Source organism: Artibeus jamaicensis, unplaced genomic scaffold (genome assembly GCF_021234435.1).
Source record: "Artibeus jamaicensis isolate MK-2021 breed Jamaican fruit bat unplaced genomic scaffold, CSHL_Jam_final contig_233, whole genome shotgun sequence".
Taxonomy (NCBI): Eukaryota; Metazoa; Chordata; class Mammalia; order Chiroptera; family Phyllostomidae; genus Artibeus; species Artibeus jamaicensis.
This window is the reverse complement of record NW_026521486.1, coordinates 35773302-35798882: the sequence shown is the minus strand read 5'-3', so window position 1 is coordinate 35798882 and position 25581 is coordinate 35773302. Positions and strand designations below refer to the sequence as shown.

The window sequence follows — 25581 nt, the reverse complement described above, 5'->3', positions numbered from 1 at the left end:
AGGATATGGTGAGGGCTTGAATCAAGGTAGTATTTCGCAGGGATTCCCACGATACTGATAAAGCAGTTTGGGGGTAGGAGATACTGCTAAAGCAGTTTTGGGGTAGGGAAAGGAAAGTATACTGAGTTACATGAGTAAATGGTTGTTAATGTACAATAAAGATAATTAGTTCCTTCTTCAAAGTACAAAATAAGCAGGTATTTTAGAAATGCAGATTTTAGGTACTCTACTATGACATTTCTTCCCCTCCTCATCAGGGTAATATAGAAACTACAGCACGAAATGCTAACATCTGTCCATCATCAATGGGTTATAGCGTCAAGCACGGTGCCTAGCACACAGTTTGTGTTTAATAAACTTGGGTTATGTGTTGAATGTGATTAATTAAGAAAAAAATGCAATAGTGCCACGTGGTGCAGGGGGTTAACTCTCTGCTCACTTGATAAAAATCACAGGTAAGGAAAGATAAAAATTATTCATTAGGTGAATTTATGCCTCTCTATAAGGTCTATAAGGTGTATAAGGTGTTTCCCCTTAAACACCACCCCCCCCCCAGCTTTTTAAATGGTATCAGCAATAATCTTCAATGTTATTTCTTAAAACAATGAAGTGGACAGTTAAATTCTTATTATCTGAGAGTTAGACTATTTCTCCATGTAGTATGTAATAGAAGATATTTTTTCCTTATACATTAGAGTGCCTTTTATCTGTTCCCCAAAAGGGCACTTCTAAGAGAAGTATCGAAAGTGCTCCATCAGTCCCAGGTGCCACAAACCATATGGACTTCGGTCTCAATTTCTGTAGAACAGCAGCAATATTTTCCCCTTCAAAACCACTATCTTGCCCTAGCCAGGTGGCTCAGTTGGTTGGAGCACTGTCTCATATAACAGAAGTTGTAGGTTTGATTCCCAGTCAGGGCACATACAGGAGGCAACCAATCAATGTTTCTTTCTCACATCAATGTCTCTCCATCTCTCTTGATTTTTCTCTCACAAGGATGTCTCTGTGTCTCTCTCAGTATGAAATTAGCAAATTTTGCCTATTTTTTAAAATTATTACTTCTTTACACTTTGATTTTTCTCAGCAGTAAGCCTGTGGCACTAAACATCAAAACCTTAAAATCTATCATTCTATTCCATACACACAACTTTATAAAATGTTAGTACCACCTTGAATGTTACTGACAATAGCAATACAGGGTGGGGTGAAAACAGGTTTGCAGTTGAGAGTACTCGAAACAGTTTATTCTTGTATTATTATTTATTAATTATTGTATTCTTTTCCATAAAAAACTGTAAACCTACTTTTGCCTCATCTGGTATATAATTCATAATAATTACCAAAATATTAATCACGTGCCAAGTAATATGCTTAACACGTTATATATGTATTACCACATTTGATTTAGATCTTTGCATTAACGCCAAGAAGATATACATAAAGTAACATTTTACCATATTAAAAAAATGGAGCTTAGAGAAAATGTGTATTTTATCCAATGACACACAACCAAAACCGGCCTGTCAGATTCAGCCACCCAGGACTCTTCATGACCATGCGGTGCTACCTCTTCCAAACCACCTGAGGTGTGTGGGCAGGTATCATTATCTCTATTTAAAAACCCGGGCTCAGAAAACTGACAAGACTTGAATACAGTCACACACTTAGAAACAGAGCCACCAATGCGCTCCCAGTTCAGGGCCTCGACCATGCCACCTCTAATACTGGACCTGCTCCATGAAACAAATCATACCCGCTCCACGGAAATTAGCAAAGTATAAAATCCCCGCCCTTGCTTTAAAAAAGTCAAACACAAAATGGCTTTGTCAACAAAGCATAAAGGTCATGAGGTTCTAAAAAAAGAAAAGCCAATAAAGTTCCTTTTTTGACATATCAAGGCCACCTTTAACTCAAATCATAAAAGGAGTTTAGAAAATAATGCTTTTTCAGATTTCTGATGTGTACATTTGTTTTCCCCATATTTATGTTTCTTTTACAGTCCATATTCAACCGCCAAGTACTTATCTAAGACTTGGGAAAAGGTTAAAGTGCAGTATTGTGTCCCCAACCCAAAGAGAAAACAAGGTCTACAATTAATCCTCACAGATTCTGTTGCCAAAGAGCAAGCAGGTGCAGTATTTCTCAGATGCATTGTGTGTGGTGGGGGAGGGGTGGAAAAGGGTGGAGAGAAACATTAAAAACAAACCACATTGGAGGGGCTTATTTCTTCTAAGTGACTTACTTCTTATAAGGCATTTGGCTGTTGACAAGATGATCCTGCCTTTGAATACAAGGAAGTTGCACCCAGTCTCACAAAGCTCAGAATCAGTCACCCCAAACAGAAGTCTGGACTTCCCTCCAAGACAAATATGGAATTCAATCTGTGTGATGCCTGAATGCAGTGAATTAATTTGCAATCTTTTACTATGACCATACAAGGGAGGGAAAGAGCTACCCTGTTAGTCCCTCCTTGAGAGGGAAGCAGTAGAGGAAAAAGCATATTATTTAAATCCCATAGCAAAGTTTTCAAACTTTTCCATTAAGATACACACCCTAGCTGAGTCACCAGTGTAATACCCTACAAGTGTATCTATCACTTCAATACTAACTACCTTTCTATACATGATTGTTCCGGCTTGGTGCTAAATTCTACTCAGAATGGTTAAGAAGCTATAATTTGCTTCATTCTTTTCATTTAGTCACTTAACCCTCTAATTTTTAAAGTGAATGCGCTGACCTTAATTCACTTAAATACTTCATATGTACCTAAATGAATAAAGAAACTATAGCTGAGTGAAAATTATATCTGAAAATAGCCAACAGCCAAAGCACTAATAGCAACATAAAGAAAACTGTTTCATGAACCAATGAGAATGATTTAAATTCAAAATAAAGACTGTAAGGAACATTCTCTTAATCTAAAGTTAGTATGTGGACACTTTTTCCAGTATGTCTGGCTATTACCGAACAGTTGCATGAGAGTTCCTACAGCACAGACTTTTAGGAGGAGACAGTAACTATCCAAGCTGGAAAGTCAACTCTAACCCTCTGGGGAATTTGAAAAACTATTCTCACTGACTACTCTCCAAACACCTGAACATGCCACAAGGAAGGCTGAATTAAAGGCCATGAATTTCCTGCAATCTTTCGTGGGCCACGATCCACTCACAGATCCAAAGCTGTAGTTAACAGGAGCTGGCACACCAGGCACCTCCAGCTCCAAACTTTGCTCCTGCCTTAAAAGTTCTCGATCCCATCTAGCACACTGAAAATGTGTTTCCCATTCTTTACCCTTCACATTAAAAAAAGAAGTTTTACATGACTTCTTCTCTTAAAGGTTAAAATGAATTAATACTTCTTTGGATACCAAGTTGATAAATATCTTACTGATCTACTTCTAAGACTGCAGCTAGACTGACTGAGTTTGAATTCCTCAGTAGCTCGGCCAGGCTTTTCACCCACGTGTACGGGGAGCTAGAGTACGTTCCGTCCTACTCCGTCACCATCTTCCTCCCCTCTCTGAGTTTGAATTCCTGATTCCACTCTTGCCACCTATATGATCTCAGAGAGGATAATTAATCTGTCTGAGCCTTGGTGTTCTCATCGACCAAAGGGATTCTTACGAGTTGATAAAAATTTAGAACAGTACCTGACACACAGTAAGTGGTCAATCTAAAGAAACGATGATTTTCATTACCATTGCTACCGCAACTATTGTTAACTTGGAAATTTTACTGTTAATATGTCCTTTTTGCCATTTGTCCAGTGTGTGGGAAAATCAATTAAAAGGTAATTAGATCTCCGAACTACTACCAAGCTAAAGAAAATAATGCATGGACAGTTTGGTCAGCAAGTTACATCTTTTAAAGAACTTAAGTCTGTGATTTAACAACATAAGACTCAACTATAACAGCAGTTTAGGATTCATTTGGACCTCTTATGGGCAACTGTTACAGATTTCTTTCCCTTAGTCATGAGTACTAACCTTTGGAAATCATGAAGCTAAAAACAATCACAATATACTTGGAAAGACAGATGCATCTACAACTAGGCTACAACATAGAAAATAAAATTAATTTGAATAGGGGATTAAATGGGTTAATTTTTCCTGATGTTAAAAAGAGGAGAAAAATCAGCAAAAACAAAAAATGGTAATAAAGGCTAAAAAGTTACAGGCTATGAAATATAAACAAAATGAATATGTCATGGTTATTACTATGTTTCCAAGGTTATTTGTATAAAACCCAATTTATACATATTATAATACTAAGGTAAAAAAAAACACAATAGTATCATAGAAGAAAAAATAAGCCACAAAATGACATATATGCAACACCTAAAACAAAGAATTAAATACAAAGAATTATAACAGTAATATATTATAGTAATAACAGCTATTTTTACTTAATTCTTACTAGGTATCAGGCACTGTTCTAAACAATACTAAAGTACCTTAACTTCATACAGAATTCCTATGAATCAATACAAAAAAACACAAATAGAAAATGAGCAAAAATCCCCAATAGAAATTTCACAGAAAACACAAATAAACTATAAACAAAACAGAAGGTGCTCAACTATTATTCTAATCAGAGAAATGAAAATTAAAACCCTAATGAGAGATGATTCCACATGCCCAGATAGGCTAAAACTTAAAAAGCTGTCAGTATCTGGTTTTGCTGAGGACCAACGGGAACTTTTATTCCCTGCTGGTGAAAGTATAAATTGGTACACCCTCTCTGGAGAATAGTTACATGCTACTCAGTAAATCTGAACACGCACGGCCCCAATGCCCGAGCAATTTCTACTCCTAGCTATATACCATAAGATACTCCTCCTGCTCACGTGGAACAGGGGCCAGCACGTAACAAAGTCACTGGAACACTGTTTCTACAGAAACAAACAACAACAACAAATAAATAGGAAGCAACACAAGTGACCACTAACATAAGTGGAATTAAAAAAAAATACTGCTGCCCTGGCTGGAGTGGCTCAGTTGGTTGGAGCATCGTCCTGTAAACCAAAAGGCTGCAGATTCCATTCCTGGTCAGGGCACAGGCCTAGCTTGTGGGTTCAGTCCCTGGTCGGGGTGCGTGTGAGAGGCAACCAATCCATGTTTCTCTCTCAACTGATGTTTCTCTTCCTCTCTCTCTCCCTCCCTTCCCCTCTCTGTAAAATCAGTAAGCATGTTCTCCAATAAGGATAAAAAAATTACTGCGGTATATTCATGTAACTGAAAGCTACACAGCAGTGAAAAAAACAAAGCACTACTACATGGATAAACTCGGAAACAACGTTGAAAAAAAGCATGTCACAGAATATAATACATACTGTATGTTTCCATTTATATAAGTTCAAAACAAGAAAACCTAAAAAATAACATTAAATCAACGGGATATATTCCTGAGTGATAAAACTAGTATAAGCAAAGCGACGGAATGCTTCCCATAAAATTAAGGACAGTTGTTACAACAGGGAGCTCCGGGGACACTGGTAAAGTCCTACTTCTCAGTTGCCATGGAGGATGCTTAGGTGTCTGTTTCATTATTTTTCTTTACGTTGTATAGATATATTTTAAATTCTCATATGTGACGCACCTCAAAATTTAAAGAAACAATTCAACATTTTCCTTTTAGCTGAGTTGTGGGCAAGTCCATTTAATGAATTCACCATCATCAAAACAATGAAGACATTTCAGACCAAGAAACTAACTATCTTAGAATAAAGCATATGAGAAAAATTTAAAACCTGAAACAGAAACATCCGGAAAGTTTAAAACTGAACCTAAGAGCCCTGGCCAGGTGGCCCGGTTGACTGGAGTGTTATCCCAGGCACGGACAGGCGGCAGCTCCACCCCCCACCAGGGCACAAACCTGTGTGGGTCCGTCCCCAGTCAGCGCGTATATGGTACGGGAGGCAACTGACCGATGTCTGTCACATTGATGTTGTGCTCCATCTCGCTCTCTACCCACCCACCCCCAACACACACCTGCTCCCTCCCCCCAAATTCACCCTCAGAGGAGGATCAAAAAAAAATTCTGCATACAGGTATTTGTCTTAGAAGCTAGTTTATGGGTGACAATGAAACATGTTTTTTAGAAAAAATTATGAGGTACAATGGATCTGTATCTTTTTTCAAAAGATTTTATATATTTATTTTTAGAGAAGAGAGGGAGAAAGAGAGGAAGAGAAACATCAATGTGTGGTTGTCTCTCACGTGGCCCCCACTGGGGACCTGGTCCACAACCCAGGCATGTGCCCTGACTGGGAATAGAACTGGTGACCCTTGGGTTCACAGGCCAGCAACTCAATCCACTGAGCTACACCAGGCAGGGCACAATGTGTCTGTATCTTAAATATGATAAAATATTGTTTGAAAAGAGTCAAACACCTGTCTTTCCAGGGTACCACAGGGATTCAAACTGAAAAATGTGGTTGGCACTACCACAGGTTTCTACCAGGTAAAGGCTAGAGACCGTCTTCTTTAGGGAGTTCTCAACAGAGTGGTCTTTATTACCTTGGTGATTAACTACAACCCAGGCCCAATCTACAGCCTTACAGGAATTTTATTTTATTAGCATCAATAAGACAGCTCCACACTTTAGAAGCAAACAAAAATTAATCAAATTTCAACAGAAATCAGAATATAAATTTATTAATATAGAATGATAAATATATCTGTGACAGAAGCAACAATGCTTTTTCAGGGACATACATAGCCCATACTTTAATTACAGCCAGATTTACATGAATAGCCAAATTATAATCAAAAGGTTCCTGGGTATGCATGGAATCTAAATTAAGGACTTAAGAGGAACTGAATATTTAATGGTCTTGTTTCATTCTGTCAATAACTGTTTGTTTTTGTTTGTTTTGTTTTTAGTTAAGCTACTACTATGTCTGGGCACTCTCCTAGGTGCTAAATGATAGAGATCTCCACTTTCAGAAGCTCATATCTAAGCAACAGCTGAAGACTATATATTTCACAGAAGTTTACTGTAATATTATTAAGAGCAAAAAGTGTTGGAAGCAATCTAAAATGTTCAATGATAGAGCTGTGATTAAATAATGATAAATCCAAATGAAGAAAAAAATTGCAGCTCTTTAAGAACAGTATATTTTAGCAGTAATTCATGATGGGAAAATTATGTGCAATGTTAAATGAAAAAAGCAAGCTATAAAATGTACATAGTACAAACATATATGTATATACTTCCTATCCTTTTATCTGAACACAAAAGTCATCAAAATACTGCAAATTATCTTTTTTTCTTTATGCCTTTTTGAATTTTCTAATTCCTAAAGTAGCATTACATGCCTTTTATCACCAAGGGAAAAAATACCTGTTAAAGTACTTTCAATCAACAAAATACTAGGAACTCTTCAGATTTATGTATTAGAAGACATCCACCAACGCCAGTCCTTGAACCTCTCTGTCTTTGAACTCCCAGAGAGAGCTTATCCTTTCTCAGACCTTTACAGGATATTCTATGCGCATAACTAATGCAAGTAGTAACACACCCTATGTCTTCATCCAAGCTGTAGTCTCATACTTCTAGCTGTCTGCTGAACATTCCAACTTAAATGCCTTACAAATAACTCATATTTAATTATGAACAAAAATAAATGCGTAAGTGTTCCCCACAGCCAACCTTCTAGCATCCACATTACTAACCATGGCAATAACCTTTCTCCCAATCAGAAAGCTTGGAAAACAACCTTAATTCATCTCTCTCCCTTTCCCATTGCAAGTTCATCAATAAATGGACGTCAAAATCTCTCTCCCAGTGCAGCTTCCTCTTCATTCTCACTTCCACCACCTTATCAGTCCGGCCTGGGGGCAATGTCAATGGCATCACTGTACCAGCATGCGGGTGGGTCTTCCTGATGTCACTCACTCCCACCTCTAAATCCCTGCTCCTCAGACAAAAATTAGATGATGTCATTTGTTGGCTCCAAAACTATTAAAGGCTTCTCTTTTCTACCACTCCAATCTATGCCTAGCTTTTATTAAACCCCATAATTTGGATCCACCCTAACTACTTAACTTGATTTTCCATTATTCTCCAGTCTCCCCCTCATCAACCAACAGACATGCCATAATCAACCTTACAACCAAGCTGTGGAATATCTGAACTCGTAAAAACAGTCCTTTCTTTCCCCTCGACTTGTGCTTAAAGAACCTAATGAATTTCCCTCTTCTACAAAGCCTTTCTTGACTGTGCTGACCTCACTTATTTCACTTTTCATGATTTGTCTAGCACTTATTATGAATCTTACCATCAGACATTTACTCCCACACTCTCATTATAGGAGGATTTATTATCATGTATGTTAGTCATCTGTGAAATTCCATACTCCTTGAGGACAAGAGTCACACCTTATTCTGTTCCCCAAAGTATTTAGCATGATACAGAGCCCATAGAAAGTGCTCAGGATTTGCTGACCGATCCAGCAAGAAATGACCAATTTCAGCCCCAGCCTCTCTTTAACATGTAGCAGCAGTTTGTGCACGTCAGACATCATCCTAAGGGACAGCACAGGAAACTCAAACACATTCTCGTGGAGCCCCGTACGGAATAACACTGGAGCAATGAGAGGGGTCTTTGTGCCCCGTACCAAGGGACAAGAAAGACAAAGTTCTAGGAAATGATACTTGGGGTTCTTTCTCTCTAAGTATAAACAACTTCCAACCTCCATGAGAACAGGCACTAGGTCTTCTGAAAGTGTACTTTGATTGGAATGAATGTCAAAGGGAACTGCATAATAAAACAAAAGACCTGAGCAGAGTCCTGCTTATTCATAAGATGATACTGCATAAATCACCAAATCTCACTGAGCCTCTGATTAACTAAGAGATGCCTTGCTGCTATTGGTTAAGAGATAGTAACTGCCAACCGATAAGAAATATTTTCATATGCATAGCTGTAGTACTTCATAAATATGGGCACTTCAAAGGCCTCTGGAGTCTTCAAAGGCCTCTCTATATACATGATGTTTAATTATCTGACCTTTCCTACATACAGAGTGAAATGGACACAAAGTGCTATTTAATACAGAGTTCATATATAACAAATATTTTGTTTTGTTCTGTATCTATTTTAAATACATTTACCTGCCATGGCTGGTATGGCTCAATGGATTGAGCACCAGCCTGTGAACCAAAGGGTCACCAGTTCAGTTCCCAGTCACAGCACATGCCTGGGTCATGGGCCAGTGCGGGGCATGCAAGAGGCAAGCACACATTGATGTTTCTCTCCCTCTTTTTCTCCCTCCCTTCCCCTCTCTAAAAATAAATAAATGTTTTAAAAAATACCATGTTTAAACTTCCAGGTTTTAGACTAAATAACTCCTACATCAGTAGAAATACCTAGAAAAGGATGAGAATTAAAGAAAGAGAAAGGAGTCAGAAAAAACTATTTTAGTCACGTTAGAAGAGTAAAAATTGAAATAATCTGGTATAAAAAGTGAAAATTGGTTACAAACTGCACAGGGTATTAACAACAGAGGAAAGGGGAAGATGCTGAGAAGACTGGCAGCACGAAGAGCCCCCACGTGCCGAGATTTTAAAAGACGTGGGAAAGGTAGAAGGCTCAGACAACACGGATGACTATAAAAGGACACAGGACGGTGGCAGGAAGTAGAATGTCCAAATAAGCTGAACTGAAGAAAACCATCAAGGGCTACAAAGAGGGCTTTTGAATATATGTCTAGAAGAGATGATGTACAAAAGACCTGGTAAGTTGGTTAAGATAAATGGTGTTTAATATATGACAGGGGTAAAAAAAAGAAGAATCTCTGCTTCTATTTTCGTTTTTTAAAAATCTTACAGCCCGCCCTGGCTGGTGTGGCTCAGTGGAGCACAGGCCTGCAAACCAAAGGGTCGCTGGTTCAATCCCCAGTCAGGGTATGTGCCTGGGTTGCGAGGCCAGGTCCCCAGTACAGGGGGCGTGACAGGCAGCCACACACTGATGTTTTTCTCTCTCCCCTTCCCTTCCCACCTTGTCTAAAAATAAATAAATAAAATATTTTTTAAAAATCTTACAGTCCTGGGCCCTAGGTGGTGTGGCTCCATGGACTGAGTGCTGGCCTGTGAACTGAAGGGTCACTGGTTCAATTCCCAGTTGGGGCACATGCCAGGGTTACGGACTGACTCTCCAGTTGGGGGTGTGTGTAAGAGACAACCAATGGATGTATCTCTTACACGTTGATGTTTCTGTCTCTTTCTTTCTCCTTACCTTCCCCTCTCTCTAAAAGTAAATAAATATTTTTTTAAAAATCTTAGAGCCCTGGTCAGGTGACTCAGTTGGAGCATCATCCCATTTATTGAAAGGCTGAGGGTCTGATTTCCCATCAGGGCACATACCTAGGTTGTGGGTTCAATTCCTCGACAGGGTATTTACAAGAGGCAACCAATCGACATTTCTCTCTCTCTCTCTCTCTCTGTCCCCCTCCCCACCATCACCCCCCACTTCTCTCTCAAAAAACACTAAACATATCCTTGGGTGAAGATTAAAAAAATAATAGCAAAAAAATTAAAATCTTTGTTTTATTCTGGATCTATTTTAAATACACATACCCATATCATTCTAAAATTAGGAGCTACTTTGGAAACTGACTACTCAATGACTTCATGAGTTCTCTTCCTTAAGTGTAATGTTTTTGAATGCTTAAACCTATCAATGCCTACCTTGAATATCACTTCAGAGTTTACATATTCCTATTTTACAACACCCATGAGAGGTGGTTACCACGCCTGTATGCCTTCATTATTATAGAGGAGAACTCTCAGTCCAGCGTGCACCCTACCACTTGAACTCTACCTCTGTTCTTGGCCTGGGGGAATGGAGGCCAAAACCAAAACGCAGCGCTGGGACACGAGAACTGAAGCGCAACAGACAGGAGGCCATCGAGAGCTGCGCCCAATGCACTGCAAACCTTTGACCTGGCCAAGTTCACACATCATGACCAGTTCACACATCATGACCCTGCACACAAAATTTGCAGAATGCTAGAAGTACTCTTTCATGGATTAGAAAGACCAGAGCACTTTACCGAAAGACAGGAGACAAGCTACATAATCTTTCAAAATAAGGAAAGAACATGAACATTATGAAAGAACATAGACATTACAAAATATTAACTGTCGTACTTATCATCCAGCCTGAGGAAAGTTCTACAACAGATAAGAAAGCTGATGGTTTCTGAACAGATCGAAGCTGGGTAGTCATTAAAAATCAGTACGTGCTCAAGAAGAACATTCGCACTGGGGAACTTTATTTCTTTTTCTGGCGTATCTATAGGGTAAATAATCTATGTGAATCTTTCAAAAATTATTTAATAAGCTCCACTCTCCAATACTTTTGGGTGGGAGGGGAAGGAGGGAAGAAGATGAAGGAAAATGGGCTAGTAGACATATTATAACTGATTAACCAACAAAACTCAGAGTGCTCATAAATAAATTCTGCAAGACTCACTGAGCTTAGGAAATTACATCATGATGAACTCGATAAAACTCTGGACAACATGCTTATCAAAATGTGAGGATGATCAGAACCCGGAGAGAAGAATCAAAAGCAGGGCAGCAGAGTCAGATCTCAAAACAATTTTAACAGAAGATTAACTTTACCAAATAAAACTTAATGGGCAAATGGTAAAGAGTTATATTTTGGATTCAAAAAAATCAAATTGTGATAAGTATTTGTCACAAGTATAAATTGTGATAAACTGTTTATACATAAAGAACTACAGATTTCTGTTGAATAAAACTTAACACAAATTAGAAGTATAAAATGGCTGCCCCCAAACTTTACTCAATCTTAATCTTTTTTTAATTTAATTAAGATTTTATTTATTAGAGAGAAATAAAGGGAGAGAAACATTGATGTGCGATAGATACATGGATAGGTTGCGCCTCTCACACCCCCAACCAGGGACCTGGCCCACAATGCAGGCATGTGCTCTAGACTGGGAATCAAACCAGCAACCTTTTGGCTCACAGGCCAGCACTCAATCCACTGAGCCACACTAGCCAGGAAACTGAGTTAATAGACAAGTAAGATTAGGAACAAGGAAGGTGAAGGTCACACTCTACACTGTACTGGCTGGCTCATACCTGTACAAGTTTTCAATACTTGGTAATGCCCAATGCTCAGTAAAAAAAACCAAAGTAAAATGCCCTCATAATTTGAAGATTGTCACCCTCTGGGAGTAATATTAGCAGGAATCAAATGGAATGTAGAAAACAGCTATCAACATAGGTAATTCCAAGAAAATGTGACTGAAGGTATTTGGGAACACACAAGACCAATCAAGTGAGCAGGGTCTAGTTTCTGAGAGGCAGGGTTAAAATGTGAATCAGGAAAACTGAAACCTCACTAATTGTGGTTTTTTCTGGCTAAAAAGACTGTATTAACAAAAGAGTGTTATATTAATCTGTGGGGCAGGGGAACAAACAGGACTTTAACAAGCAAGATTTTGCCTGCACTCCCCTAACACTGTCCAAAGTGAAAACGGGCTGACCGCACCTAGAGCAGTGCTGGGCAGGTGCATCCTCATGAAAAAGAGGCTCCCTCAGGCTACCGTGGCTGAGTGATACTCCCCACTGAGATTGCCCATTCTGATAGAATGACTGGCTTCCCATCTAGGTTGTCCTACTGGGGTGACGGCGTGCTAGCCAAACGACACAGGTTTCCATTCTATTCACACTAATTTAACACACTTATTAACTGAGTCTTGTGTTTATGTGAGTGTCTTGGTCACTTGCTAAATATAAGTCAATTCCCATAATCCTGATTTATTTCTGGACGGATGGACGGACGGACACACACACACACACACACCACTCACATTTCTGCACCTGGAAAAGTGAGGCCTATACCCTAAACGTGAAAATCCACATCCAGATACTACACTCCTGCGAAGTCCTGCCTCTCTTTATGATAACTGTAAAGTTATCTAAAGCTGAATCATACATTTTAAGAGGGAAAACTAACAAAATATGATATAAAGGAAGTGGTCGGGAGGGTAAAAGGCCTAAAATCCATGATACTTAAACAAATTAAATAAACATGCTTAGCTTGAAACAGATGATATAAGACAGCGGCCCCCAACCTTTTTGGTACCAGGGACGTTTCTTGGAAGACAATTTTTCCATTAGCAGCGAAGGGGGGGGGGCGGCGGGGTGTGGAGAGCCGGAGCTCAGGCAGTACTGCCAGGAGGCGGAGCTCAGGCAGTACTGCCAGCAAAGCCTCCTTCACTTGCACGTGACTCAAGTCCTGCTGTGCGGCCAGCTCCTAACATACTCATCAGCCTGGCACCAGTCTGCAGCCCCGGGGGTTGGGGACCCTTGATGTAAGATAGCTGTCTTCAAATATCACTGTGGTGATAAGAAATTATCTCTAATTCTGTGATTAGAACCAGCTGAAACTTGCATAAGGAAGAACTTTCTAATACTATTCCATGCCTGGCACATAGTAAATGCTCAGTAACTTGGCACATGGTAAATACTCGCAATGTTAGCTATAATTGTGTTTTAGGATATAAAGACTATCATAAAGAGATACACACAAGACCCTACAGGAAAGCAAAGAAGGGGCACCTAAGCCAGACAAGAGGTGGAAGGTCAAGGAAGGCATCCCTGGAAGTGGAAATACTTGAGCAGAATGCCAAAGAAAGTACAGGAATCACCCAAAAGAATTTGGGAAAGGGCATTCCAGGAAGTAATATGTAACACCTAGGGTCAGAGAAAGCTAAATAGTTCTGTGACTATAGTGAGCAATAAAAAATTAGGCTAGAAAACCAAAGGGACTCAGACTTGCATGATTTGCTAAGGAGTCTGGAGGAGGCTATGAGGAATCATTGGAATTTTTTAAATTTTATTTTAGAGAGAGGGAGAGGAAGGGAGAGAAAGAGAAACAATGATTTCTTGTTCCACTTAATTATGCATTCGTTGGTTGACCCCTGCATGTGCTCTAACTAGGGCTCAAACCCTCAACCTTGGCATGTTGGGGCAACACTCCAACAAATGTAGCTACTTGGCCAGGGCCATTGGAAATTTTAAGCTTGGGAGTTACATGATCAGAATTATGTTTTAGGAGGACCTTTTGGTAGCCACATGGAAGATGCACTGGAAGAAGTGCAATACTGGTAAGAGAGATGGCTTTTTCAGTAATTTGGAGCCTGCATAAAGATACTAACACTGGAGAAAACAAAGACAGAATTCAAAAGGTAGGAAGGAGGACTTAATGGGATGTGAGTGACAAACAAGAAGGAGAAGTCAAACAAGGCTTGGGCAACAAAATAGAGAATAATATCGTGCACTGAGAGAGGTTAAGTTACATGAGAAAGATTCTGGGAAAAGAGAAGACAGTCAGCTCTGGGCAAGTTGAAATCCTAGTTACTTACCTGTACAACATGCCAAGGTGGTGGTGGCAGTGTGTGTGTATGTGATATGCATGCATATATGTATGTATGTATGTGTATATGTATATATATTTTTTTCTTTGAAGTCTCAAGCTCAGAAGGGCGGTCTCAGCAAGGTACACAGATTTGGAAGAAATCATTACAGAGTGGTCACTAAAGGAATGAGAGGACATGAGATCATCCAGACCCCCAAGTGTACAGAGTGTGAAGAGAAGCAAGCAGACTGGGGACAGAGGACAGAAGATAACCATGCAAGGGAACATGAGTTAGCTATCTTGTGAACTGTTAGGTTTCCTGTCTTTAGGCAACGAACTAAAATCTTTAGGCAGATATTAAGCATCCACTTGTCGGGGATTAGAGGGAATTCCCAGTAGAGAATTCAACTAGATGACCTCTACAGCATCTTTCAACTCTGGAAGGGAGTCAAAGACACTAGTTTAATCCAGTATTTCTTACAATCTGAGAAGTAACTTTCTGTTATCATTCAGAAAAACTAAAATCATACCTATTTTTATTCCCTGGCTTTGTTAGTCCAGTGAAAAAACATTTTGAAAAATTAGTTTCTTAGTGTTTGATAATGCTGTTTTCTGAAAGGGAAAGAGTACCTGGATTACCTGGACAAGAAAGCTCAGGCTCTAGATTGAATTTCTCACCCTAATTTCCCCTCTGTCGGCCCAGTTATATGGTTGGTATGAGAATACAGTTTAATCCAAACTCACGTTCTACTCATTTTTCCTACAGGTGGGCCCTCTTTCTGTTCCTTCGGCCTAACTAGGACTATACATGATTTATGGGTTTAAATCTTAAATGCTTTACGTTTCAGAAATGTACCTATAATTTTCACTCATTATATTTCACAGTGTGTTGGTTTCTCTTGCCCTTTCTGCTCAATTCTAAAGACAAAGAAACAAAGGTACATATACATTTTTTATTAAGTCTGAAAATATTTCATTAAAACCAACTCACTTTTGGCATAATAATACACGCAAAGTATTGCTAGACAGGATTATTGGCAGTTTGACTTCACCTTAAAATAGGGCACTGGTCCCAAGTGACACCTGGAACAGGTGTTAGAGAAACCACCTCTTTTAACCATATGCACCTTCCCCCTCCGCCACCCCCTGCCTCTCCCACCACCCTGCAAAAGCCTTCTTTTTCTTCTGTTCTTGTCTTTTGTTTTTCTTCCTGTAGTGCCCATAAATTTTTATCACTACCACTAATAGCACTAAAGCTAACACAGCTGCCAACCCAAAGTCTATAAATACAGGGTCCAGCAGAAGTAAGGCCTGCCTGAATGTGGTTGGGAGGGTAATAATATAGGCGTAATAACTTATAGTTTTAACTTAAACATTTCACCTAAAATGTCATATGGTGTGCTTGAGTGTGATATTGTTATGTTACAGAATTACATGCCTATGACTTTGTAATAGAAGATTTTGTAATAAGAGGGGGCATTATTTGTGCCAGAACCTGTAAATTGGATATAATTATAATTGGAGTCTTAATTTTTGGTTGCCCCCCCAAAACAAGTTAACTATATTGTTTCAGTAGCCCAATTTACAGAAAAGAAAAAATAATCAGCTATGGAAAGTAACCTGTGTGAAGAAAAAACCTAGAGTTCTTCTCAGCTCCAGCAGCCTAACACAGCTCATGCATACAAAGTTCAGAATCATGACTTGCAGATGTGGGTTTCTGAATGACCAAAAAAGATGGGGCAGGGGAAACTAGAGACAATGTGTGGTACCGTATGAGGTTTAGAGTCACGTTAAGTTAGTTATTAAAAAATAGGGCGGGTTAAGTAGAGAAGATGAAAAGAAATCAAGGCTAGGATCAAAATTAAAGAACTCCAGCACTAGATATGGAAGTTCTGGGAAATTTTTAAGGGTTCCATAACTTTATGGGAAAGGTAAATAATTATGTTCCTATCCCAATCCCTTTCCTCAAGTCAAGTGCTCTTGAAGTTAAGCTTTGGGGCTGCATTCTCTTTATACAATCCTACTTGCTCTACGCATTCATCAAAGAAAGGGGTTTTCATGGATTTCTTTCTCTCTTTATCTCTATGGCTAACGGTATCCTTACCTTCTCTGTTTAATTTTACAAAAAGGAAGCAAGAGACAATTTATCCCTGGCAGCGTACTTGCAGGTGGGGGCACGGGAACAGCACAGGTGTTCCACTAGGTTGCAAGAGGCAACAGAAACAATGAAAAAGCTCGATGCTAAAGCTGGATAAAATAAATATGTTTAATGTGGCACATAAAAAGTTATTTTATGGGCCTGTGAACCAGACAAGCACGGTTCGATTCCCAGACAGGGCACATACTGGGGTTGCAGGCAGATTCCCTGCAGGCCAGTTCCCAGCAGGGGATTGCACGAAAGGCAACCGTACATTGATGTTTCTCCCCCTCTCTCCTTCCCTTCCCCTCTAAAGATAAATAAATAAAATCTTTATTAAAAAAAAAAGTTATTTTATGAAGACAAGTTCGTTTATCCTATCTAGCCTCATGTCCCAACACTAAAATAATACAGGTTCTTGTGGCTGCCTAAACAGTCTTTACATCTGTATGCTATCCTGTCCTCCTACTGCTTGTTGGCCTGAAAAACTCCCACTCACCCTTCAAGTCTAAGCTCAAACACTACCACCTCCAGGGAAAGCTGCTTTGATCCTCCCAAACCTGTGCTCCTTGCCCTTATGCGCTCCATTCACTGCTCCTTCCTTATAACCACAATATGCTAGTGCAGTCATTTCTATGCCTGTGAGTGTGGCCTGCCTCCTTTCTGAGGGAGCACTGTGTCTTTCCACCACTGCATCTCCTGGCACAAATCCTAAGTCCCAACACCCATCGACCCAAGTCTCTTCTTTCCAATCCCGCCTAGTTTAGAGCTTCATTACCTATTTCCTAGATTACTTAAATTAGTCTCTTCACTGGTCTTCCCATTTCTGGGCCCTCTTCCCTTGAATCCATTCCACATACACTACTGCCACTGTAATCTTACTAAATTACAACTTTAATTAAATGTGCCAGGTCAAGCAGTTGAAGATGCAGAGAATGAAAAGCTGAAAAATACCTGTTTTCTAAGTTCAACGAGCTCAAATGCAATAGGGCAGAGAGAGAAGTAAATAATTGAGTAAATAAGTAAATAATTTATCAGGTGATATAGAGGTATATCCAAGTCATGCTAATTCCTTGGCCTGGCACGTCCTTCACTCTTAAATGGTTAATTCGTATTTCACGTATAGGAAACCTTCCTAATCTCTCCGGCCAGAAGCAATCTTTCCCTCCTCTGCTCCCACAGTACCCTGTGACTCGCTTATCACTTTCTACTTGATTTTGTACTCATAGATTATGTCTCTTACTAGATGAAACCTTTCTAAATGGAAGGGCAATATATTTTATTCGTCTCTATTTTGCCATGGTACCTAACACAGTGCCATACAAATCAGGGGTAAATGCTGAATTACGATGGTTAACCGCACTAAAACATTATGAGTCTGTGATTCCTCTAGGATTTGCCAGTATTAAGAATACCAGTGGATCAAATACGTGCAATTCCAGACTGAAATTTTTTCACTCTAGTCACTATAATAGGAAAAAGTCTATTCTGTTTCGCTAGATGATAGTGGGCATATGGAGAATATTTTCAAGCAGATTAGAAAGATGTGTCCAAATGAAATGGACCTCTGTTGAGAAAACACAACAAAAGGTAACTCCCTTGTGCTGTAAACCAGGCAGCCAGCCTCTGCTGACAAGTGCAGAAAAATTACGAAGGACAAACATGATGTGGTGTTTCCATAATGGGGGCGAGTTGATGGGCAACTGCTTAGCTATGTCGAAATGCCCACAGCTTAGTAAAAATTAAATTCATTAAAGCAAGTCACTGGCACAAGGAAATATTTCAGAAATGGCTCATTAAATAAGCTCTTTATAATACAAATATGCATAATACAACTTTCCAGGGGTGAATACTTACAGCTTTTGTATGTACTTTAAAGTCTACACCCAATTTCCTGTAACAGTGCTACTATAAGACACCTCAACAAGTCTCTGTTAGGACCCCCAATTCTTCCATTTCACTTTCGAAACTGTCTGTCCTCTCTCCACCCCATTCCTTCATGATAATTGTTTTAGTTAAATGCAACAGTCGTGTGCAGAATGAGGTGGACTAACTATCATTCACTGAATCACAAGAATTGAAGGCTTTTAACATTTCATGAAATGTTAATGAAGACTTTAACATTTCACAAAACACAGCACTAAAATTCCAACCTCTCAATTTTGGCTAAAAACAAAGCTCAAAACTCAAAACTAGAACACCTTTTAAGAAAATGCCATGCCATAGATATGTATCTACTCCTAATTGGCTTGAAAGAAGTCAGAACGTCTGATTATATCATTCATTTCACCATTAAAATTGCTGAGGGCAAAAACTCTGTCTCATCAACTAACTTTCTGGAGTCCTTAGTAAACTGCCTGTAACAAGTTTTAATCTAAAGACCTGAGTTTAGGTTTGCAATTAGAATTAAGTAAGATGTATAAAAATGCTTTATAAAACTCTAAAGCACAAAACAAATAAGGTATTACTCATATTATTCTTACAATAAGCTCTCTCCAAGACCAAATCCTCCTCTACAGGAAATCTAAATAGAGCTGAATTATTTCTGTATATTTTTCCCAAGAGAATTTATGTATGACAGACAAAACTGTAAATAACTCCTAAGGGGGGGGGAGGTAACTCAGGTAAGACTAAAAGAAGGAAGTGTTGTAAATTAAAAGCAATGGGGAAGTTTTTATAATAAAATAAAGCAATACAAGAGAAAGCAAACCTGGATCTAGAGTTAGAGATCAATTTCTCTTTTATTTACTATCTATATATGTGACCCTCTCTGGTCACTTCACTTGGCTAGGTTCCAGTTTCCTCATTTTTAAGTAGGACCGATAGATACCCCATAGGGTCGCTGTGGGGATTAAATGAGATAATATTAATATAAAGTACTCAGCACTATGTCTGGTATATAATAAGTGATAAGAAAATGGTTACTGTTATTGACTGAATTACTATTATACCTCTACCCTAACTGGTGACATTCAGGAAGAAAAAGGAGGCAAAAGCATGCCTGGCTGGTGTAGCTCAGTGGATTGAGCGTGGGCCTGCGAATGAAAGGATTGTGGTTCGATTCCCAGACAGGGTACATGCCTGGGTTGCAGGCCAGTTCCCATCAGGGGACGCATGAGAGGCAACCATACATTGATATTTCTCTCCCTCTCTCCTTCCCTTCCCTTCTAAAGATAAATAAATAAAATCTATTAAAAAATTCTAGTCATTAAAAGTTAAATACAGTTAAAAAAACATGTCAGAGGGGAAGATGACATACAGAGAAGTTTACATATAACTGTTGAGAGACAAAGTCTGAGAAACACAGATTGCACAAAGCATTCTTCATATTCAATGTCCAAATTACTTACTGTGTCTCCAGGATTGCTGAAGAATCTAGAGAACCGAAGCCAGTATCTCCAAGTCATAAAAGCAGAATAGCAATTACTGTATGGAAGGAGAACAGGACCAAAAAATTAAAATAAAAATTAAAAAATGTGCTTATTGATATATACAGAAGTTTCTCTGTTTCCAAACTTTCAATTTTCCAAATTTGCATAGATAGAATGAAACCTAGGCCCCACAGCACAGGCACAACTCTGCTTGCCAAAAATAGATGGTATTAGCAATCGTGTACAGCCATTCAAGTTTCTGCCATCTCATTCTTTAATCTGGGGAAGTTGTTGTGTTTGTGGTTGATTTTGTGGTGTTAAATATTATTAACTTCATCACAGTAAGTACATGTAGAAGCAATAAAAGTGTTCCAAATTAGGAAGAACAGAATGCTCTCCTGAATCAGATGTAGAGAGAGCAAATAATTGTTAAAGGTAAGAAAACAATGGATGCTCCCTGTGCATAAGAGATCAGAGACTTATATACTGTAACATGAAAAATCCCTACATGGAATCAATAAGCAGCAGCAAAAGACAAGGAAAACAGCCAGAGAATCAACATCAGTTCTGGTTGTCAACTGGTCTAGTGTTAATTAAGGGGATAGCAACGAGCGTAAGAATTTAAAAGCTGAGCGCAGTATAAGGGCTACTATCATAAGCTACAGATAAATTGTCAAAGTTTGATGCAAAGTTCAAACTTTTTTGAACTTACATAACACCAATGTGAATGGTCAGCTCAGTATATGACATTTAATAAAGGTCTTCCCAAAAACTGATGCAGAGACCATCTAAGGTGGGGGGCCTCCTTAGATGGACTCAGCAGATTTTCAATGTAGACAAAACTAGTGTATTACAGGAAAAGACACCCCTCAAGTTCTACCAGCAAGGAGGTGAACGAGTATGCCTGGCTTCTTTTTGACTAAGAATAGCTGTTCAAAACCCAACCTGTACTTCGAGGAACACATAACTTTCTTACAATAAAGCATAGTTGGCTTATAAACATCTCCATGAAATTACGGGTTCAGATCTTGAAAATTTTGTCAGCATGGTAAATGCAAAAAATATCCTGTCGCCTATTAATGTAAACTGAGTATAAAAAACATTTGTAAATTTGCCACTTTTATCTTACTATAATAATATAAATTATGGGCTTTACATCCTGACTTTAGTTCTGCTACTTTTCCCATTAGGTTTTAAGCTCATCCACCATTAAATTATCCTACTCTGGGAGTTTTCTAGAACTACCCCATTCAGACCAGGAAAGAGCACTTACATTCATTCACAGACTGTGCCTCTGGAGTTCTACTTAAAACTGAGTCAAACAGAGCACTGACAAAGGAGCTGAAGGGTCCACATCTGGCCAGACAGGTAGGGATGGGCAGGACCCCTACCACGGCTTAGATGCACTTTTTTCCCCTCATCTTTAAATCCACTTGAGTTTATTGTGATGCCAACACTTAGATAACCAAGAACAAATGTGAACTATTCCTGAAACTTCATCAATACAATCAACTGAACCATTCATTCGACAAAGCAGCATTCATTGAGTAGGCCGATGCTAGGGATAGTGCATTTCTATAGCACCTTTTATTTCACAATCCCGAAGAGCTTTCAAGCTGCCCTAATATAAAGTATCAGTGATTGAATGTCTCTCAATTTATACATATACAACACTCTATTCAAAGTCTTAATTCTGATTCATTGCTGTTTATGGAAATAAAAACTAAAAGGGCTTAGACTGGCATTTGATCATTAAGTATATTCCAACTTCACAATTCAATCCAAAACATACCCAGTGCCAAGTGAGTTTTAAAAATACAAGCCAAAATATATGATTCAAAATTCCATTAAGCAAAGGAGTTAATATAGTTTTAACTTCTTATTTCTAAATCCTTGTATGTATGCTACAAGGTATTAAGTCAAACTTATCAAAAAGTCCCACTCACTGGCTATCTTTAATCTGCACAAAGAGCAACTTCCAAAAACCAATTAAACATCGAACATGCCAAAAACAACTTATTTACCTGGGTTTTCATTATTTTGGAGCTCTTTCTAGAAAACTGATCCCTAAATTTAAGTGCCAGAAAAATGTATTTTCCCAATTCAATTAGTTGAAACTACAGCCCTGAGAATGATCATCAAGAATGGGAGAGAAAAATAAGGAGAATGATTAAGCACAAGGATACAGATATAAAAGCCAGAAAGCCTGGGTTGCAATCCTTGTTCTATCATTTTCTATCTGACCTTGGTACCTCAGGTACTCCATCTGCAAAATAGGAATAATACAAATATCTACTTCATATGCTTGTTACAAGGCTTAAATCCAGGTAAATTAATACATATAAAGGTTTACCAAGCAAGTAGCATTATATGAAGTGTTTGCTTATTATGATTATCATAGGATTATATCATCTAAATCATCTACACAAATGCCTTTCCGTACTCACAGCCTTCTTTATTTGGTCTAGTAGAATTTAATCCCTCCCTCCTTAACTTCTCCACAAAATACATTGTGCATTTTAGTTATTTAGATATAATTCTCTCCCATTAGATTCCCTCCCTCTTGAAGACAGAGACCACATCTGAGTGTAACGGGCAGCAAATATTATCCATCGATGCCTTTCATTTCTCTCTGTAAAGGTTCTGAATAGTAATATCCGGTTAATTAGCAAACCTTTACCGGAGACAGGAGCTTTGTTTTTGGTCACACTTTGATAAGTATTCTCTTAAGACAAACAAAAATTTGGGGGTTGGGGAAGGAGAGGAGGCAAGAATGATTCACTTAATATTGTTAAACTACTGATCAAAAATGTCTTTTAAGATTAATTTATTTTCTAAAATATCTTATGCTTTAAAAGCTTATTTTCATTATCTCATTCCAAAAGCCCAGGGTGTTTTTAATATAAAAAACAGTAGCATAATTTCTGCATATGTCAAGTATAACCTAATCATAACTTTGCCCATCTGCTGATTTAATGTAATCATGGGGATGCTGGATGGCAGTATGCTTGCTTGATTCACCCTACACTATATACGTAAAATAAAATCATTTTAGTTTTATGTCAAGATGTAAATCTTTCTGGCTTTGATTTGCGCTTCTTCTTAACAAAAAGCTGCATGCACGCGCCCCTCCAATTTATCCAGGATTACCTGAGAAAGCACATTCTAAAGTATTACCCAACTTTGGTAATACAATGACGTTGCTCTTACAACAGAACATTTCTGAAAACGAATGTCAGAACTGAGTCTGTTGCTTTGTTACCATTTTCTAGAAAGTATAATTTCCCTTTGTTTTTATAACGTGCTACCTTTTGAAATCATTTCTCAGCATAAAAAATATTCCTATTTAAGGACACCTATTTACTTGCACAAATATTCTTAGTTTTAACTCTCAAACTAGGATTCTTTGAATTTGATTCTCAACTTTAAAACAAACATAAAAACAAAAGACTAAAGAGTAACTGCACCCATTTAATGTGGTTTTTCTAATTTTTTCATTCCCCAATGGCAGGGTTTTTCAAAGGAGTACAAAAAGTACACCCTATTTGTTTCTCATTCTAAACACATCCCAACCAATGGGAAACATTACCAGCCATCTTAAGGAGAAAAACACGAAGTGCAAAAGGCTAAAACAAAACAAACCAAAAATATTTTTATTCATTGTACTTCTTTTTAGAACAGAATTTTCGTTCTTGGATGAACCTATGCAATAAACAAAAGTCATCATAATTTAACAACATATTTCAGACTACTTTCCCTCCCCTCAGAAACTCACAAGAATGGCTAATTCACATACAATACCTCTGAGCTACTGGATAGAGAGTATAATAAACTTAATTGTTTTATACATCCTGAGGTATACACAGGAAAGCAAATTAAGCACAAAGAGATTTCTATTACCTTAAATAATCATATATGATTGAGACAATGAACTTTCAAAAACCTTCACTGGATAAGTAAAATGGCTTTAAATACAGACCCTGCCTTTAAAGTAGTGACCTGACAAGTTTAAGCCCCCACTCCATCCGCAACCGCCAAAAGGCATGGTCTTACTTGTCAATCCCCATCTTACAACAAGGGGGCACAAATTAAAACACTTAAAGTTGTTTCCTCGGATTTTACCCGCAATAAAGCTAATACTCAGGCCTTTTCCAAGCAATTGGCTTCTAGCACAACTTATCAGAAGTTTTGTGAAATAGACGAGAACGTTGGTTCTGCATTTTATCAAGCGAAGAACAGAACCACACTTTTGGACAAGCCCCCATTACTTCCAGCACCACCAGCTCAACTCCGCCCCCCCCCCATTTCTTTTTATATCTTTCCTCTAAACTTACAACCCGAAAAGCAATCCACAAAAGCAGCATCAGTAAACGGGAGGCCACTGGTTTGGAAAAAAAAAGTTTGCTCTTCTGCCGTCAACCTGACAACTTTCTAAAGGTGAAATGTCTTCTACTTAATCGGGGACAACCCTTCTTATTAGCATACCAAACGACTACTCGTTTGTCCGCAATAGTAAAGGTGCAAAAAGGAAGTGGGAGAAAATGATGTCCAAAGAAGGGTCGACGGGTTCCAGTGGTAGGGACCGATTTTGAGAACTCCGTGGCTTCTGGGAGCTGGGCGGCTTTACTGTGTCTGAAAAATGTTTAGCAATCTGACGCATCAGTTTTTAGGAATGGTGCACAAATAGCCCCCACAATTTAAGAGCCATGCCTAGAATCCTGCCCCTCGGTGACATCGGCCAGAGGGCAAGGGACAGGAGAGCGGGAGATACCCGGAGAGGATCCACGACATTTGTTATTGTTTACCAAGCCCAGGCAGGGACTGGGAGCCGGGCGCTCGAGGGCCGACGAGTGGAAGGGCGAGAGGAGCAAGGAAGAACAAAGATTCCTCCCCAGGCTCGAGGCTACCTCTCCAGACACACGGGGCCAGTATTACCCCGGGGAACAAGAGGGCCAAGGCCGTGGTCGAAGCTTCACCAGAGATATTACGAGCCCCGAAATTAGCCCGGCTTTCCCTGGACACCCAAAGACACACAGATCTCTTCCTTCTGCTTGCAGAGTTAGGGTAGCTGAGTCGAGCCCGGCCGCCCTCCCCGCCCTGGCCGCCGAGAACCGCATCGGCGCACTCACCTGCCTCCGGTCGCGCCCGCGGCCGGCTCAGCCTCCGCACGGACCACAGCCGCCCGGCGCTCGTCCGCTCCCTTCTGCCAGCTCCGCCTTCGCCCCGCCCTGGGGAGGTGGGACCCGCTGCCGCGCCGGAATCTCGGGGCAGCCGCCCTGAACTCTCGCGAGCCCTCACTCCTCTGATTCTTGGTGGCTGGGCCGGTCCGTCTCGGCCCTGACGTCATACGCACCACAACCGGAAGTAGCCTTCTTTCGTCAATGCCGACCTCCTGCCCCACCCACTTCTGCCTGGTGAATTTTTGAGTGGCTCTGGAACGGTTGACAGGAAAGTTACCACTTGTCTGCTTCAGCAGCCCGACCCCGGTTCCCTCTTTTCTGCTCAGAGCTGGCTCAGGCTTCTCTGGTGAGTGGTCCAGTGTGTTACCACACCAGTCACATGTCCTGAATGTGGTCAGAGTTTTTTCCAAGACTTCATAATGTAATGCAAAATGTGTTAGAAATAGGGGTTGAGAAAGGAATGTCCATAAATGCACACATTTTTCAGATTAGGA

The 25581-nt window shown here is 39.4% G+C and overlaps 1 protein-coding gene across 2 annotated transcripts in view; it reads right to left on the bottom strand.

Moving 5' to 3' along the window:
* The window catches only part of STK38L (serine/threonine kinase 38 like), a 76842-nt gene extending 51698 nt beyond the window's left edge, over positions 1 to 25144 (bottom strand). Inside the window, exons 1-2 of one of the 2 annotated variants that reach the window (XM_037144853.2) lie at positions 25037 to 25144; positions 19887 to 19962 (exon numbers count right to left, since the gene is read on the bottom strand). The gene's annotated coding sequence lies outside the window, so the exon portion shown is untranslated. The remainder of the gene's footprint in view (positions 1 to 19886; positions 19963 to 25036) is intronic. The other variant, XM_053661792.1, reaches the window with a different exon arrangement.
* Between the last annotated feature and the right edge of the window lie 437 nt (positions 25145 to 25581).